This window comes from Procambarus clarkii, chromosome 49 (genome assembly GCF_040958095.1).
Source record: "Procambarus clarkii isolate CNS0578487 chromosome 49, FALCON_Pclarkii_2.0, whole genome shotgun sequence".
Taxonomy (NCBI): Eukaryota; Metazoa; Arthropoda; class Malacostraca; order Decapoda; family Cambaridae; genus Procambarus; species Procambarus clarkii.
The window spans coordinates 27,414,602-27,433,823 of NC_091198.1; positions in this window are offsets into that span (position 1 = coordinate 27,414,602).

The window sequence follows — 19,222 nt, forward strand, 5'->3', positions numbered from 1 at the left end:
ACATTCATTACCACAATTCAGCCCCTACCACCTCAAAGTCATTACAATCATTTAGTCCCCACCACCACCACACAGTCATTACCACCATTCACCATTCAGTCCCCCAACACCACATCACAGTCGTTACCACCACTCAAACCCCCACCACCACATAGTCATTACCCCATTCAGCCCCCACCACCACACAATCATTAACACCATATTCCCCCCACCACCACACACTCATTACCACTATACAGCCCCCCATCACCACACAATCATTACCACCCATAAGCCCCCCCCACCACCACACAGTCATTACAACCATACAGATCCCACCACCACACAGTCATTACCACTATACAGCGCCCACCACAACACAGTCATTACAACCATACATCCCTCCACCACCACACTGTCATTACCACCATTCAGCCCCAACCAACATATAGTCATTACCCTTATACAGTCCCCCAACATTACAGTCATTACCACCATACAGCTCCCATCACCACACAGTCATTACCACTATTCAGCCCCCACCACTACACAGTCTTTACGACCATTTAGCCCCCCCACCACTACATAGTCATTATCACCATACAGCCCCCACCACCACACAGTCATTACCATCATTCAGCCCCCACCACCACACAGTCATTACCACCATACAGCCCCCACCACTACACAGTCATTACCCTCATTCAGCCCCCTACCATAACGCAGTCATTACCACTATACAGCCTCCACCACCAAACAGTCATAACCACCAAACAGCCCTCCACCACCACAGTCATTACCACCATACAGCCCCCACCACCACAAAGACATTTCGATCATTCAGCCCCCCATCACAACACAGTCATTACCACCTTACAGCTCCTTCTACCACACAATCATTACAACCATACATCCCTCCACCACCACACAGTCATTACCACTATACAGCCCTACCACCACACAGTCTTTACCACCATACAGCCCCCTTCCACCACAAAGTCGTTACTACCATACAGCCGTCCACCACCACACTGTCAAAACCACCATTTAGCCTTCCACCACAACACAGTCAAAACCACCATTCAGCCCCAACCACCACACAGACATTTCGATCATTCAGCCCCCCACCACCACACAGTCATTGTCACTATACAGCTCCCCAACAACACACAGTCATTACCATCATTCAGCCCCCCACCACCACACAGTCATTAACACCATACAGCTCCCTCCAACACTCAATCATTACCACTATACAGCCCCCACCACCACACAGTCATTCCCACCATACAGCCTCTACCACTACACAGTCATTACGACCATTCAGCCCCAACCACCACACAGTCATTACCACTATACAGCCCCTCACCAATACACAGTCATTACCACCATTCCGCCCCCACCACCACACAGTCATTACCACACTACAGCTCCCACCTCCACACAGTCATTACCATTACATAGCCCCCACTACCACACAGTCATTACCACGATTCAGCCCCCCCACCACCACATAGCCATTACCACCATACTGCCCCTACCACCACACAGTCATTACCACCATTCAGCCCCCACCACCACACAGTCATTACAAAAATTTAGCCCCCACCACCACCACACAGTCATTACCACCATGCAGCGCCCAACCACGACATAGTCATTACCCCATTCAGCCCCCAACACCACATAGTCATTTCCACCATTCAGCTCTAACCACTACACAGTCATTACCAATATTTAGCCCCCCAAAACCACACAGTCATTACCCCATTCAGCCCCTAACACCACACAGTCATTACCACCATTCAGCTATAACCGCTACACAGTCATTACCACCATTCAACCCCACCACTACACAGTCATTACCACCATTCAGCCCCCACCACCACAGAATCATTACCACCATTCAGCTCCCCACCACCACACAGTCATTACCACCATACAGCTCTCCACTACCACACAGTCATTACGACCATTCAGCCCCCCACTAAAACATAGGCATTACCAAAATTCAATCCCCACCTCAACACAGTCATTACCACCATATAGCCCCAACCACTAAACAGCCATCACCCCCCATTTAGCTCCCCACCACCACACAGTCATTACCATATTTCAGCCCCCCACCACCCCACAATCGTTACTACCATATAGCCCCCACCACCACACAGTTATTACTACTATAAAGCCCCCCACCAAAACACAGTCATTTCCACCATTCAGCCCCCTACCATTACACAGTCATTGTCACTATACAGCGCCCTCCACAACACAGTCATTACAACTATACAGCCCCCACCACCACACAGTCATTACCACCATTCAGCTCCCAACCACCATATAGTCATTACCCCTATACAGCTCCCACCATTACACAGTCTTTACCACCATACAGTTCTAATCACCACACAGTCATTACCACTATGCAGCCCCCACCCAACAGTCACTACAACTATACAGTCCCCCACCACCACTCATTCATTACCACCATGCAGCCCCCATCACTACACAGTCATTACCATCATTCAGCCCCCTACCACCACACAGTCATTACCACTATACAGCCCCCACCAACACACAGTCATTACCACTATACAGCTCCCACCACCACACAGTCATTACCACCATACAGCCCTCCACCACCACACAGTTATTACGACAATTCAGCCCTCTACCACCACACAGTCATTACCACCTTACAGATCCTACTACCACTCAGTCATTACCACCATACAGCTCCCACCACCACACAGTCATTACCACTATTCAGCCCCCCAACACAACAGTCACTACTACCATGCAGACCCCTCCACCACACAGTCATTACCACCATTCAGCCCCCTCCACACATTCATTACTACAATTGAGCCACCACCACTACACAGTCATTACCACTATTCAACCGCACCACCACACAGTCATTACCACCATTCAGCCCCACACCACCACACAATCATTACCACAGTACATATGGAGTACATCAGAGTGAGGAGGGAAGCAGAGAGACAGTTTGAAAATGACATCTCGAGTAAAGCCAAGACCCAACCAAAGCTGCTCCACAGCCATATCAGGAGGAGAACAGCAGTGAAGGAACAAGTGATGAAGCTGAGGAAAGGGGAGAACAGATACACAGAGAATGACAAGGAGGTGTGTGAAGAACTCGACAAGAGATTCCAGGAGGTCTTCACAATAGAACAAGGAGAAGCCCCTGCACTAAATGAGGAGGCGGCAAACCAAGCAACCTTGGAGGAATTTGACCTCACCAGTGATGAGGTCAAAAGGTGTCTGCTGGAGCTGGATGTGACAAAGGCTGTTGGGCCTGATAGAATCTCACCATGGATACTAAAGGAAGGTGCAGAAGCACTAAGTGTGCCACTCTCTATGGTGTATAAGAGGTCCCTTGAAACAGGAGACTTACCAGAAAGTTGGAAGACAGCTAACGTGGTCCTAATATACAAAAGGGTGACAGGCAAGAGGCACTGAATTACAGGCCAGTTTCCTTAACTTGTATACCATGCAAGGTGCTGGAGAAGATCGTGAGGAAAAGGCTCGTAGAGCATCTGGAGGGAAATAACTTTGTAACGCACCACCAACATGGGTTCAGAGATGGTAAATCGTGCCTCACAGGTTTAATAGAATTTTATGACCAGGCAACGAAAATTAGGCAGGAAAGAGAAGGGTGGGCCGACTGCATTTTCCTGGATTGCCAAAAAGCCTTTGACACAGTACCCCATAAAAGGCTGTTAAAAAAGTTGGAGCAACAGGCAGGAGTAAAAGGGAAGGTGCTCCAGTGGATAAGGGAGTACTTAAGCAACAGGAAACAGCGAGTAACGGTGAGGGGGAAGACATCAGAGTGGCGAGATGTCACCAGCGGAGTCCCACAGGGCTCAGTACTTGGACCCATTCTGTTTCTAATATATGTGAACGATCTTCCAGAGGGTATAGACTCATTCCTCTCGATGTTTGCTGATGATGCAAAAATTATGAGAAGAATAAAGACGGATGAAGATAGACAGAGACTACAGGATGACCTGGATAAACTGGAGGAATGGTCAAGAAAATGGCTGCTAAAGTTCAGCTCGGGAAAGTGTAAAGTGATGAAATTAGGCGAAGGGAGCAGGAGGCTGAACACAAGGTATCATCTGGGAGGAGAAATCCTGCAAGAGTCAAATAGAGAGAAGGATCTGGGGGTTGATATCACACCGAACCTGTCCCCAGATTCCCACATCAAAAGAATATCATCAGCGGCATATGCTAGACTGGCCAACATAAGAACTCCCTTCAGAAACTTGTGTAAGGAATCTTTCAGAACCCTGTATACCACTTATGTAAGACCAATCCTGGAGTATGCAGCTCCAGCCTGGAGTCCATACCTAGTTAAACACAAGACAAAGTTAGAGAAGATTCAGCGGTATGCCACCAGGATCGTCCCGGAACTGAGAGGATTGAGCTACGAGGAAAGGCTAAAGGAGCTGAACCTCACATCCCTGGAAAACAGAAGAGTAAGGGGAGACATGATAACCACCTACAAAATTCTCAGGGGAATTGACAGGGTGGACAAAGACAAACTCTTCAGCACGGGTGGGACACGAACAAGGGGACACAGGTGGAAACCTAGTACCCAGATGAGCCACAGAGACGTTAGAAAGAATTTTTTCAGTGTCAGAGTAGTTAGTAAATGGAATGCACTAGGAAGTGATGTGGTGGAGGCTGACTCCATACACAGTTTCAAATGTAGATATGATAGAGCCCAGTAGGCTCAGGAATCTGTACACCAGTTGATTGACAGTTGAGAGGCGGGACCAAAGAGCCAAAGCTCAACCCCCGCAAGCACAATTAGGTGAGTACAATTAGGTGAGTACAGTTTAGCTCCCCATTATCACACAGTCATTACCACCGTACAGCCTCCACCACCACACAGTCATTACCACCATTCAGCCCCCCACTACCACACAGTTATTACCACCATTCAGCCCTCCACCACCACACAATCATTACCACCATAAAGCTCCCACCACGAAACAGTCATTACCACTATACAGCCCCCCACCACCACACAGTCATTACCACCATTCAGCCCCTCACCACCACACAGTTATTACCACCATACAGCTCCCACCAACACACAGTCATTACCACCATACAGCTCCCACCAACACACAGTCATTACCACTATACAGCCCCCACCACCACACAGTCATTACCACCATTCAGCCCCCCACTAACACATAGTCATTACCGCCATACAGCTCCCACCACCACACAGTCATTGCCACAATTCAGCCCGCACCACCATCACACATTAATTACCAAAATTTAGCCCCCACCACCACCACACAGTCATTACCAATATTCAGCACCCATGACCACACAGTCATTACCACCATTCAGACCCACCACCACACAGTCATTACCACCATTCAGCCCCACCACCACCATACAGTCATTACCACTATAAAGCCCCCACCACCATACAGTCATTACCACTATACAACCCCCATCCAACACACAGTCATTACCACCATTTAGCACCCATCACCACACAGTCATTACCACCATACAGCTCCCACCACCACACAGTCATTACCACTATACAGCCCCCACCACCACACAGTCATTACCACTATTCAGCCCCCACCACCACACAGTCTTTACGACCATTTAGCCCCCCACCACTACATAGTCATTATCACCATACAGCCCCCACCATCACACAGTCATTACCACTATTCAACCCCCACCACCACACAGTCATTACCAGCATACAGCCCCCCACCACCACACAGTCATTACCAGCATACAGCCCCCCACTACCACATAGTCATTACCACAACACAGTCATTACGACCATTCAGCCCCCCACCACCACACAGTCTTTACGACCATTTAGCCCCCCACCACTACATAGTCATTATCACCATACAGCCCCCACCATCACACAGTCATTACCACTATTCAACCCCCACCACCACACAGTCATTACCACTATTCAGCACCCCACCACCACACAGTCATTACCACCATATTGCCCCCACCACCACACAGTCATTACCACCATTCAGCCCCCACCCCACCGCGTCAACTTTGTGAAAGAGAAAACATGCACTCTCTTGAACATTATATGGCAGAATGTCCCATATTGACTGACTTTCGCCCTCCTGGGCTAAGGTATGCTGAACTCTAAAATTACTATATGAGTACCGGAACACTTGATGATATATTGAACTTGTGCCCAAGATTAACCATGTAATGTATCAGTTATATAATGTATATATATGATGTAACTATATAACCTGAGCTTGTAAAAGCACCTTCATCACCTTCAGTTATTAAGTGCCTAATTGCACACTAGTTTCTCTATCAGCTATCTCACTCTGTCAGAGTAAAAGAGACAAATGTATGTGAATGCATGTGTGTGTGTATATATGTATGTATACATGTATGTATATATGTATGTGTACGTATATGTGTGTGTGTGTGTATGTATATGTATGTGTATGAAGCATATATGGAAGCTGATCAGAATTACATTTCACCTTTGTAAATGCACATTAATGACACTATGTAAAAGACACATCGAACACTTTATGTAGGGCATACGTAAATCTGCGTATCTAAGAATTTACATATGTATGTTAGCTTAGCATTTTTAAAGCACCGAATCACCTTCTGCGGTTGATTGTTCAATAAGCCCTTGAACTATATGTTTAACACTTCTCTAACCCTGTCCATGGAGGCAGAAGAAAATGTATAAATGCTGGTTAGCAATGTAAATGTGTGGCCACGTTTGTGGTGGAAAAAAAAAGCCCGCTCACCACCACCCAGCCATATTTCATACCATATTTCAGCCCGCATCACCATACAATCGTTACAACCATATAGCCCCCACCACCAGAAAGTTATTACCACTATACAGCCCTCCACCACCACAAAATCATTACCACCATTCAGCCCCCCACCACCACACAGTCATTACAACCATACAGCTTCCACCACCACACAGTCATTACCACTATACAGCGCCCACCACAACACAGTCATTACAACCATACATCCCTCCACCACCACACAGTCATTACCACCATTCAGCCCCTAACCACCATATAGTCATTACAACTATACAGCTCCCACCATTACACAGTCATTACCACCATACAGCTCCCACCACCACACAGTCATTACCACTATACAGCCCCCAACACAACACAGTCATTACAATTATACAGTCCACCACCACCACACAGTCATTACCACCATTCAGTCCCCACCACCACACAGTCATTACCACCATACAGCCCCTCACCACCACGTAGTCATTATCACTATACGGCCCCCACCACCACACAGTCATTACCACCATACAGCCCCCACCACCACACAGTTATTACGACCATACAGCCCCCCTCCTCCACACAGTCATTACCATCATTCAGCCTCCACCACCACACACTTATTACCACTATACAGTCCCCAACACCACACAGTTATTACCACCATACAGCTCCCATCCCCACGCAGTCATTACCACCATTCAGCCCCCACCATCACGCAGTCATTATCACAATACAGCCCTCCAACACCACACAGTCATTACCACCATTCAGCCCCAACCACCACACAGTCATTACCACTATACAGCCCCCCACCACCACACAGTCGTTACTACCATACAACCCTCCACCACCACACAGCCAAAACCACCATTCAAACCCACACCACCACACAGTCAAAACCACCATTCAGCCCCCCACCACCACACAGGCATTAGCATTATACAGCCCGCACCACGAAACAGTCATTACCACCATTCAGCCCCCACCACCACGCAATTACCACTATTCAACCCCAACCACCACACAGTCATTACCATCATTCATCGCCCCCCACCACAAAACAATCATTACCACCATTCAGCTCCTCACCATCACACAGTCATTACCACCATTCAGCCCCCCACAATCACACAGTCATTACCACCATTCAGCCTCCACCTCCACACAGTCATTACCACTATACAGCCACCACCGCCACACAGTCATTACCACCATTCAGCTCCCCACCACCACACAGTCATTACCCCCATATGAGGGAGCTGGTCGGCCGAGCGGACAGCACACTGGACTTGTGATCCTGTGGTCCCGGGTTCGAAACCGGGCGCCAGCGAGAAACGATGGGCAAAGTTTCTTTCACCCTATGCCCCTGTTACCTAGCAATAAATTGGTACCTTGGAGTTAGTCAGCTGTCACGGGCTGCTTCCTGGGGATGGAGGCCTGGTCGAGGACCGGGCCGCGGGGACGCTAGAAACAAAGCCCCGAAATCAACTCAAGATAATCTCAAGAAATCCCCACCCCCACACAGCCATTATCACTATTCAGCCCCCTACCATCAAACAGTCATTACCATCATACAGCTCCCACCACCACACAGTCATTACCACCATACAGCTCCCACCACCACACAGTTATTACCACTATTCAGCCCCCACCACAACTTAGTCTTTACCACTATATAGTCCCCACCACCACACAGTCATTACCACCATTCAACACCCACTACAACACAGTCATTACCTTTATACAGCCCCCACCAAAACACAGTCCTTACCACTATACAGCCCGCGTCACCACACAGTCATTACCATTATACAGCCCCCACCACCACACAGTCATTACCACTATACAGCCCCATCACCACCACACGGTCATTACCACTATACAGCCCCCACCACCACACAGTCATTACCATTATACAGCCCTCACCACCACACAGTCATTACCACTATTCAGCCCCATCACCACCACACTGTCATTACCACTATACAGCCCCCCACCACCACACAGTCATTACCACCATACAGCCCCACCACCACCACACACTCGTTGCCACAATTCAGCCACCACCATCTCACAGACATTACCCCCATACAGCACCCACCACCACACAGTCATTACCACTATTCAGCCCCCCCACCACCACACTGTTATTACCACTATTCAGCCCCCCCCCCCACCGCCACATAGTCATTACCACCATTCAGCTCTCATAACTACACAGTCATTACCACCATGCAGCAGCCACCACACATTCATTACCTCAATTCAGCCCCCACCACCACACACTCATTACCACTATACAGCCCCCATATTCAGGGGTCGGCCGAGCGGACAGCACGCTGGACTTGTGATCCTTTGGTCCTGGGTTCGATCCCAGGCGCCGGCGAGAAACAATAAGCAGAGTTTCTTTCTCCCTATGCCCCTGTTACCTAGCAGTAAAATAGGTACCTGGGTGTTAGTCGGCTGTCACGGGCTGCTTCCTGGGGGTGGAGGCCTGGTCGAGGACCGGGCCGCGGGGACACTAAAAAGCCCCGAAATCAACTCAAGATAACCTCAAGATAACTTCAAGCCCCTCACCACGACACAGTCATTACCACCATTCAGTCCCCACCACCACTGCACAGTCATTACCACTATACAGCCCCCACCACCACCATACAGTTATTATCACCATACAGCCCACACCACCACACAGTAATTACCACAATTCAGCCCCCCACCACCACATAGTCATTACCACTATTCAGCCCCTCCCCACCACAACACATTCCTTACCACACTTAAGCCACCACCACCACACAGTCATTACCACTATTCAAACACCACCACTACACAGTCATTACCACCATTCAGCCCCCCACAACACAGTCATTACCACCATTCAGGCCCCCCCACCACCACACAGTCATTACCACCATATAGCCCCCACCACCACACATTCATTATAACCATTCATCCCCCCACCACCACACAATCGTTACCACCATACAGCCCCCACCACCACACAGTCATTACCTCCATACAGCCCCCACCTCCACATAGTAATTACCACCATTCAAGTCCCCAGCATCACATAGTCATTACCATCATTCAGCTCCCCACCACCACACAGTCATTAACACCATACAGCCTCCACATCCACACAGTCATTACCACCATTCAGCCCCCACCACCACATAGTCATTACCACTATACAGACCCTCACCACCACACAAACATTACCCCCATACAGCACCCACCACCACACAGTCATTACCACCAATCAGGCCCCCACCACTACATAGTCATTAACACCATTTAGCCCCCAACACAACACAATCATTACCACTATACAGCCCCCCACTACCACACTGTCATAATAACCATTCAATCCTCCACCACCACCACGCAGTCATTACCACCATTCACCCCCCCCCACCACCACACAATCATAACCAGCCATTCAGCTCTCATAACAAGACAGTTATTACCACTATTCAGCTCCGCACCACGACACAGTCATTACCACCATGCAGCAGCCACCACACATTCATTACCACAATTCAGCCACGACCACCACACAGTCATTACCACTATTCATCCCCCACCACCACAAAGTCATTACCACAATTCAGCCACCACCACTACACAATCATTTCCACCATTCAACTCCCCTCCATCACACAGTCATTACCACCATTCAGCCCCACACCATCACGCCAGTCATTACCACCATACAGCCACCACCACCACACAGTTATTACCATCACATAGCCCCCACCACAATACAGTCATTACCACTATACAGCCCCCATCACCATACAGTCATTACCACTATACAGCTCCCACCACAACACAGTCATTACCAGTATACAGCCCCTACCCCCACACAGTCATTACCATCATTCAGCCCCCACCACCACACAGTAATAATCACTATACATCCCTCCACCACCACACAGTCATTACCACCACATAGCCTCCACCTCAACACAGTCATTACCACTATACAGCCCTCCATCACCACACAGTCATTACCACCATACAGCTCCCACCACAACACAGTCATTACCACTATACAGCCCCTACCCCCACACAGTCATTACCATCATTCGGCCCCCACCACCACACAGTAATTATCACTATACAGCCCCCACCACCACACAGACATTACCACCATTCAGCCCCCACCACCACACAGTCATTACCACTATACAGCCCCCATCACCACCACACGGTCATCACCACTGTACAGCCCCCACCACCACACAGTTATTACCACTATACAGCCCCCCACCACCACACAGTCATTATCACCATACAGCCCCCACCCCACATCACAGTCATTACCACCATACAGTCCCCCACCACCACCACACAGTCATTACCCCTATACATCCCCCACCACCACACAGTCATTACCACTATACAGACCCTCACCACCACACAGTCTTACCACCATTCAGTCCCTCCACCACCACCACACAGTCATTACATTCATACAGCCCCCACCACCACCACAGAGTCATTACCTCTATACAGCCCCCACCACCACCACACAGTCATTACCCCTATACAGCCCCCACCACCACATAGTCATTACCACTATTCAGCCCCTCCCCACCACAACACATTCATTACCACATTTCAGCCACCACCACCACCACCACACAGTCATTACCACTATTCAAACACCACCACCACACAGTCATTACCACCATTCAGCTCCCCACAACACAGTCATTACCGCCATTCGGGCCCCCCACCACAACACATTCATTATAACCATTCATCCCCCACCACCACACAGTCATTACCACTATACAGCCCCCACCACCACACAGTCATTACCTCTATACAGCCCCCACCTCCACGCAGTCATTACCACCATTCAGCTCCCCACCATCACACAGGCATTACCACCATTCAGCTCTCATAACAACACAGGTCATTACCACTATTCAGCTCCGCACAACGACACAGTCATTACCACCATGCAGCAGCCACCAAAATTCATTACCACAATTCAGCCACCACCACCACACAGTCATTACCATTATTCATCCCCCACCATCACACAGTCATTACCACATTTCAGCCACCACCACCACACAATCATTTCCACCATTCAACTCTCCTCCATCACACAGTCATTACCACCATTCAGCCCCACACCATCACGCCAGTCATTACCACTATACAGCCCCAATCACCATACAGTCATTACCACCATTCAGCCCCCACCACCACACAGTCATTATCACTATACCGCCCTCCACCACCACACAGTCATTACCACGATACAGCCCCCACCACCACACAGTCGATACCACCATACAGCCCACCACCACCACACAGTCAAAACCACCTTTCAGCCATTACCCACCACACAGTCATTACCACTATACAGCCCCCCACCACCAAACAGTCATTACCATTATACAGCCCCCACCACCACACAGTCATTACCACCATTCAGCCCCCACCACCACACAGTCATTACCACTATACAGTCCCCCACCACCACACAGTCATTACCACCATTCAGCCCCCACTACCACACAGTCATTACCTCTATACAGCCCCCACCACCTCACAGTCATTACCACTATACAGCCTCCATCACCACCACACGGTCATTACCACTATACAGCCCCCCACCACCACACAGTCATTACCACTATACGGCCCACCACCACAACACAGTCATTACCACCATACAGCTCCCACCCCCACAACACAGTCATTACCACCATATAGTCCCCCACCACCACCACACAGTCATTACCCCTATACAGCCCCCACCACCACACAGTCATTACCACTATACAGCCCCTCACCACCACACAGTCATTACCACCATTTAGTCCCCCCACTACCACCACACAGTCATTACAACCATACAGTCCCCACCACCACCACACAATCATTACCACCATTCAGTCCCCCACCACTACATAGTCATTAACACCATTCAGTCCCCCACCACTACATAGTCATTAACACCATTCAGCCCCCAACACAACACAATCATTACCACTATACAGCCCCCCACTACCACACAGTCATTATAACCATTCAATCAACACAACACAATCATTGCCACTATACAGCCCCCACCACCACACAGTCGTTACCACCATACAGCCCCCCACCACCACACAGTCAAAACCACCTTTCAGCCATTTCCCACCACACAGTCATTACCACTATACAGCCCCCCACCATCAGACAGTCATTACCATTATATAGCCCCCACCACCACACAATCATTACCACCATTCAGCCTCCACCACCTCACAGTCATTACCATTATACAGCCTCCACCACCACACAGTCATTACCACTATACAGCCCCCACCACCACAAAGTCATTACCACAATACAGCCCCCACCACCACACCGTCATTACCACCATACAGCCCCCACCCCCACAACACAATCATTACCACCATACGGTCCCCCACCACCACCACACAGTCATTACCCATATACAGCCCCCTGCACCACACAGTCATTACCACTATACAGCCCCTCACTACCACACAGTCATTACCACCATTCAGTCCCCCACCACCACCACACATTCATTATCACCATACAGCCCCCCCCCCCCACCACCACATAGTCATTACCACTATTCAGACCCCAACACCACACAGTCATTATCATTATTCAGCTCTCACCACTACACAGTCATTACCACCATTCAGCCCCCGCCACAACACATTCATTACCACAATTCAGCCACCACCACTACCACCACCACTACTACACAGTCATTACCACTATTCAAACCCCCTCACTACACAGTCATTACCACCATTCAGCCCAACCACAACACAGTCATTACCACCATTCAGCCCCCTACCACCACCACACACTCGTTGCCACAATTCAGCCACCACCATCACAGAGACATTACCCCCATACAGCACCCACCACCACACAGTCATTACCACCATTCAGCCCCCCCCCACCGCCACACAGTCATTACCACTATTCAACCCCCACCACCACACAGTCATTACCACCATTCATCCACCACCACCTCACAATCATTTCCACCATTCAACTCCCCTCCATCACACAGTCATTACCACCATTCAGCCCCACACCATCATGCCAGTCATTACCACCATACAGCCACCACCACCACACAGTCATTACCACCACATAGCCCCCACCACAACACAGTCATTACCACTAAACAGGCCCCCATCACCACACAATCATTACCACAATACAGCTCCCACCACCACACAGTCATTACCAGTATAGAGCCCCTACCCCCACACAGTCATTACCACCATTCAGCCCCCTCCCCCACACAGTCATTACCAGTATACAGCCCCTACCCCCACACAGTCATTACCACCATTCAGCCCCCACCACCACACAGTCATTACCACCATTCAGCTCCCATAACTACACAGTCATTACCACTAATCAGCTCCCTACCACCACACATTTTTACCACAATTCAGCCACCACCCCCACATAGTTATTACCACTATTGAACCCCCAACACAACACAGTCATTACCGCCATTCAGCCCCCCACCACACAATCATTTCCACCATTCAACTCCCCTCCATCACACAGTCATTACCACCATACAGCTACCACCACTACACAGTCATTACCACCATACAGCCCCCCACCACCACACAGTCATTACCACCATACAGCCTCCCCACCACCACACAGTCATTACAACTATAAAGCCCCTACCCCCACACAGTCATTACCACCATACAGCCCCCACCCCCACACAGTCATTACCACTATACAGCCCCCACCATCACACAGTCATTACCATTATACAGCCCCCCACAGCCACACAGTCATTAGCACTATACACCCCCTACCCCCAAACGGTCATTACCACTATACAGCCCCCACCACCACACAGTCATTACCACTATACAGCCCCCACCACCACACAGTCATTACCACCATACCGCCCCCACCACCACACAGTCATTACCTCCATACAGCCCCCACCACCACACAGTCATTACCACCATACAGCCCCCACCACCACACCGTCATTTCTACTGTACAGCCCCCCACCACCACACAGTCATTACCACTATACAGCCCCTACCCCCACAGTCATTACCACCATTCAGCCCCCACCACCACACAGTCATTACCACTATACAGCCCCCACCACCACACACAGTCATTAGCACCATTCAACCCCCACTACCACACAATCATTACCTCTATACAGCCCCCACCACCACACAGTCATTATCACCATACAGCCCCCCCCACAACCACCACATAGTCATTACCACTATACAGCCCCCAACACAACACAGTCATTACCACCATACAGCCCCCACCACCACACAGTCCTTATCACCACTCATCCCCTACTAACACGCAGTCCCTACCACCACACAGACCGCACCAGCACACAATCATTACAACCACACAGCCCCTACCAACACACAGTCATTACCACCACTCAGCCCCCACTAACACACAGACATTACCCTCACACAACCCCTACCAACACACAGTCATTTCCACCACACAGCCCCCACCAACACATAGTTCCTACTGCAACACAGCCCCTACCAACATACAGTCCTTACCCTCACACAGCCCCCACCAACACACAGACCCTACCACCACACAGCCCCCACCAACACACAGTCCCTACCACCACACACAGTCCCTACCACCACATAGCCCCCACCACCACCACACAGTCCCTACCACCACACAGTCCCTACCACTACATAGCCGATACCACCACCACACAATCCCTACCACCACACACAGTCCCTACCACCACATAGCCCCCACCACCACCACACAGTCCCTACCACCACATGGTCTCCACCACCACCACACAGTCCCCACCACATCACTCTATCACTCAGATAATATATTAAATTAATCATCCACAATGTCCACACAAGTGTCGCCATGGACTTCTCCCCATTAGCAATAATGAAACTTTCTTTTTTATCGCTGAGTCCATCTATCATATTCTTTAGATACGAGGGCAACGCCTATAATGTTTGCCTGATTATCAGCTGTAAAAAAATATGTCAATAAGATACTACTCCTCAGCCTTTGCTGGGTGAGGTATTTTTGCAGTCGGCGTCTGTCCCCCGCGTCTATAGAACGTTCACAGAGATGAATCAACATTTGGTGTTTCTTATTGCAAGTAAAGTCAGTGACAACCTTTGTATTTTTGTTTGTTTGTAAAAGTCACCGACTCATAACGAGCATCGAGATGGTCATCTGTACAGTCGTCGCTCGTGGTAGAATGAAGCCTGATGCGCTCCTAATATTTTTCCTTATGGTGAGCCGAATGTTAGGAGGGTTGCCATACAGCTGGTCGACAGGCGAGGACCAGGCTACGACCAGACCAGCACCCGTCGCCTGGCTCACCTCCGACCTGGACCTTGACAATGGGAGGACTCTCGGCTCGTGTCCCGAAGCTGACCTGGCTCTTCCTCACTCACTCAAGAGACGACCTTGCATGGAAAGGTTATCCCAGGCCTTGTTGCTCTTCGTGACACTCTGCTCTCAACTTGAGTTAATAATCAGTGTCAAATATCTTTTATATACAGAGCCTGGCAAGACAGAAATGAACTCCACCATGTTTTATGCCGGTGGTCTATCATTTATAATGTACATGAGCTTGCTAGTGCTTCTCTTCTACCTGGTGTGGAGGAGCAGTGAGCTGGCGCAGTTGACTGAGCGTCTGCACACTCTGCTTGCTCACACCCGACGCTCCTCCTGGAAGCCCCACAACGACACCATATTCTTCGTGCTCGTTATCTGTGAAGTTTCGCTGTTTGCTGAATTATTAATTCCGTTTAATATGTATTATAATAGAAATGGGTTTAATATTTTAAAAGTAATACAAGATGTAATCTACTTAATGCTACTGTATCTGAGGAACGTTTGCATTATTACAGTCGTATCGCTCTTCTACTGCATGGCGGCGCTCACTTCATCCGCATATTCCAATATTTTTCCTCACAAGCTACAAAGCGATAAAATAACTCAAAGTTGCAACAAAAGTAATAGAAGCAACATTTGTGTGGTGGATGACTGTGTTAGAGGTGTGGTGGATGACTATGTTAGAGGTGAGGTGAGCCACCCACACCAGGGTGACCAGGACCAGGCGTCCATCACACTGACAAGGGAGGAGGTCACACTCGCTGCCAACCGCCTCCTTGCCATCCAGCATTTCCAGCGAGACTTCAACTGCTACTTTGCATTACCCATCTGTTATTGCATTCTAAATTTACTTGTATTCACAATAAAAAATCCTTTTTCAATAATAACAACGAATAAGAAAGGATATGGTGTGTTGATAAGACTGGCGAGGGTGCTGATGGACGTCTCACTCACCCTGCTTCTCTTCTCCGCCCCTCACACAGTAACTCAAAAGGTTTGTGTGGGATGTATCTTGACACTTGTGTTAACAGTAACGCGTGGTATATATGGAGGTATATCATTAGCGGTGTTGAGGAACACTCACCATTGGTTCATACTTCTACGTAAAATGCATTATTTTCAGAGAGAGGAGACTCGGGATATGATCCTGGCGCTGCAGGTCAAGGCCGCTGAAGATGCTCTTGCTGCACAAGTAAGTCCTCTTTCATGTAGAAATAACCCAACCTACACATACGAGGTGAAATAAAAGTGACGATGTTTGGGTCTGTTCTAGACCTTTATACTAGTTACCTGAGGGCCACTATGTCTCTAATAGCATCCACGAGGGCAGCAAGCCGCCGGCTTGTCGAAGGAGTTGTCCCCATAAGTCCTCATGATTTCGTAGAGCTTGATTTTGAAATTCAGCAGTGGTTGTGAGCCAGAGTGGGAGAGTCAATAAAAACCAAAGCTGGGAACATTAGTGAAATACCATCTATGGTATATAAGAGTGCTGCCCCTGCTCTTGCACCACCCATAGTTCTGCCATTCAACAAATCTCTAGAGTGTCGTACTTTGCTTGATACCCTTAAAAAAACATGAGTAACGCCAGTTCATAAAGGTGGCGAGACAGCTGACATAAACAATTACAGACCAATATCAAATCTACCTATACATGAAAAATATTTGACAAAATTATTTACAAACAGCTCTAATCCTACCTTGTAAAATTCAACGTATTCCCTGTCAGTTTGGCTTCCGTTCCTAAAAGTGTATGGCATCCGAGGCTCTGAACAATTTAAGCCCGGGTCTTGCACTTACATTTCATCACTTCATTCATACTCCCGACGTCCAGTAAGACTGCAGATATAAGCCAGGGAGCCCAACACTGTATCCACAACAATGGTGGATCAAGCTCGAACCTCCAGCTTTCCAGATAACAAGATAAATCCAGAAGTAACTTGGTCTGCACCACAAGATAAGTAGGCACATTAATGCACATTGATAACACATATAAGATGACAGCAATTATCACAATGGTAAGGTTTAGGAACATATATTAGGAGATTGGGTAGCACACAATATGTGTTCAATATAACAACCATGATAAAAGATGATATCAGTGATTAGAATGGTAAAGTTATATGGCTTAGGTACATATATTGGGGGATTGGGTAGCACAAGTTACAGTGCGAGATAAAGCACTAGGTAGGAAACTATGAAGATGAAATTAGGTACTTTTTTGGTTTTCTTTTTGAATAAGGCAAAAGTTGGACAGCTTTTCAATTCGGTAGGGAGTGAGTTCCATAGACTATGTTACTCTATTTGCATAGAGGGTTTACACAGATTAAATTCGACTTTGGGGATATCAAAAATATATTTATTTCTGGTGAGGTAATTATGGGCCCTATTACATCTGTGTAGGGAGAGTTTCAGAACAGGGTTTGCATTTTAAGAACAGGGTTTTGTAAATGCAGACGGCACAAGAGAATGTGTGGAGTGAGTTTATGTTTAGCATGTTTAGGGATTTAAACAGGGGGCTGACTGTTGTCTGAAAGCAGAGTTTGTTATTGTACTGATAGCAGATTTTTGCTGGGTGGTGATTGACTTGAGGTAGTTTGCAGTGATTGAACCCCCATGCACAGATACCATAAGTAAGATAGGGATAGATTAGTGCGTAGTATAGTGATAGGAGAGCAGAGTTAGGTACATAATATCTGATTTTAGAGAGTATACCGAACGTTTTAGAGACTTTCTTAGTTATGTGTTGTATGTGGGTGCTGAAGTTGAGTCTCTTATCTAAGTATAGGCCAGGAACTTTCCATCATTTTTATTGCTGATGTTCACATTGTTTATCTGAAGCTGAATTGCATTTGTTGATTTGCTTCCAAATAAGATGTAGTAGGTCTTTCCTATGTTTAGTGTGAGTTTGTGGGTTGACATCCAAAAGTGGACTTTTTTAATTCATTATTTACACCAATATTTAATGTTTGTGGGTTGGGGTCTGAGTAGATGGGGGG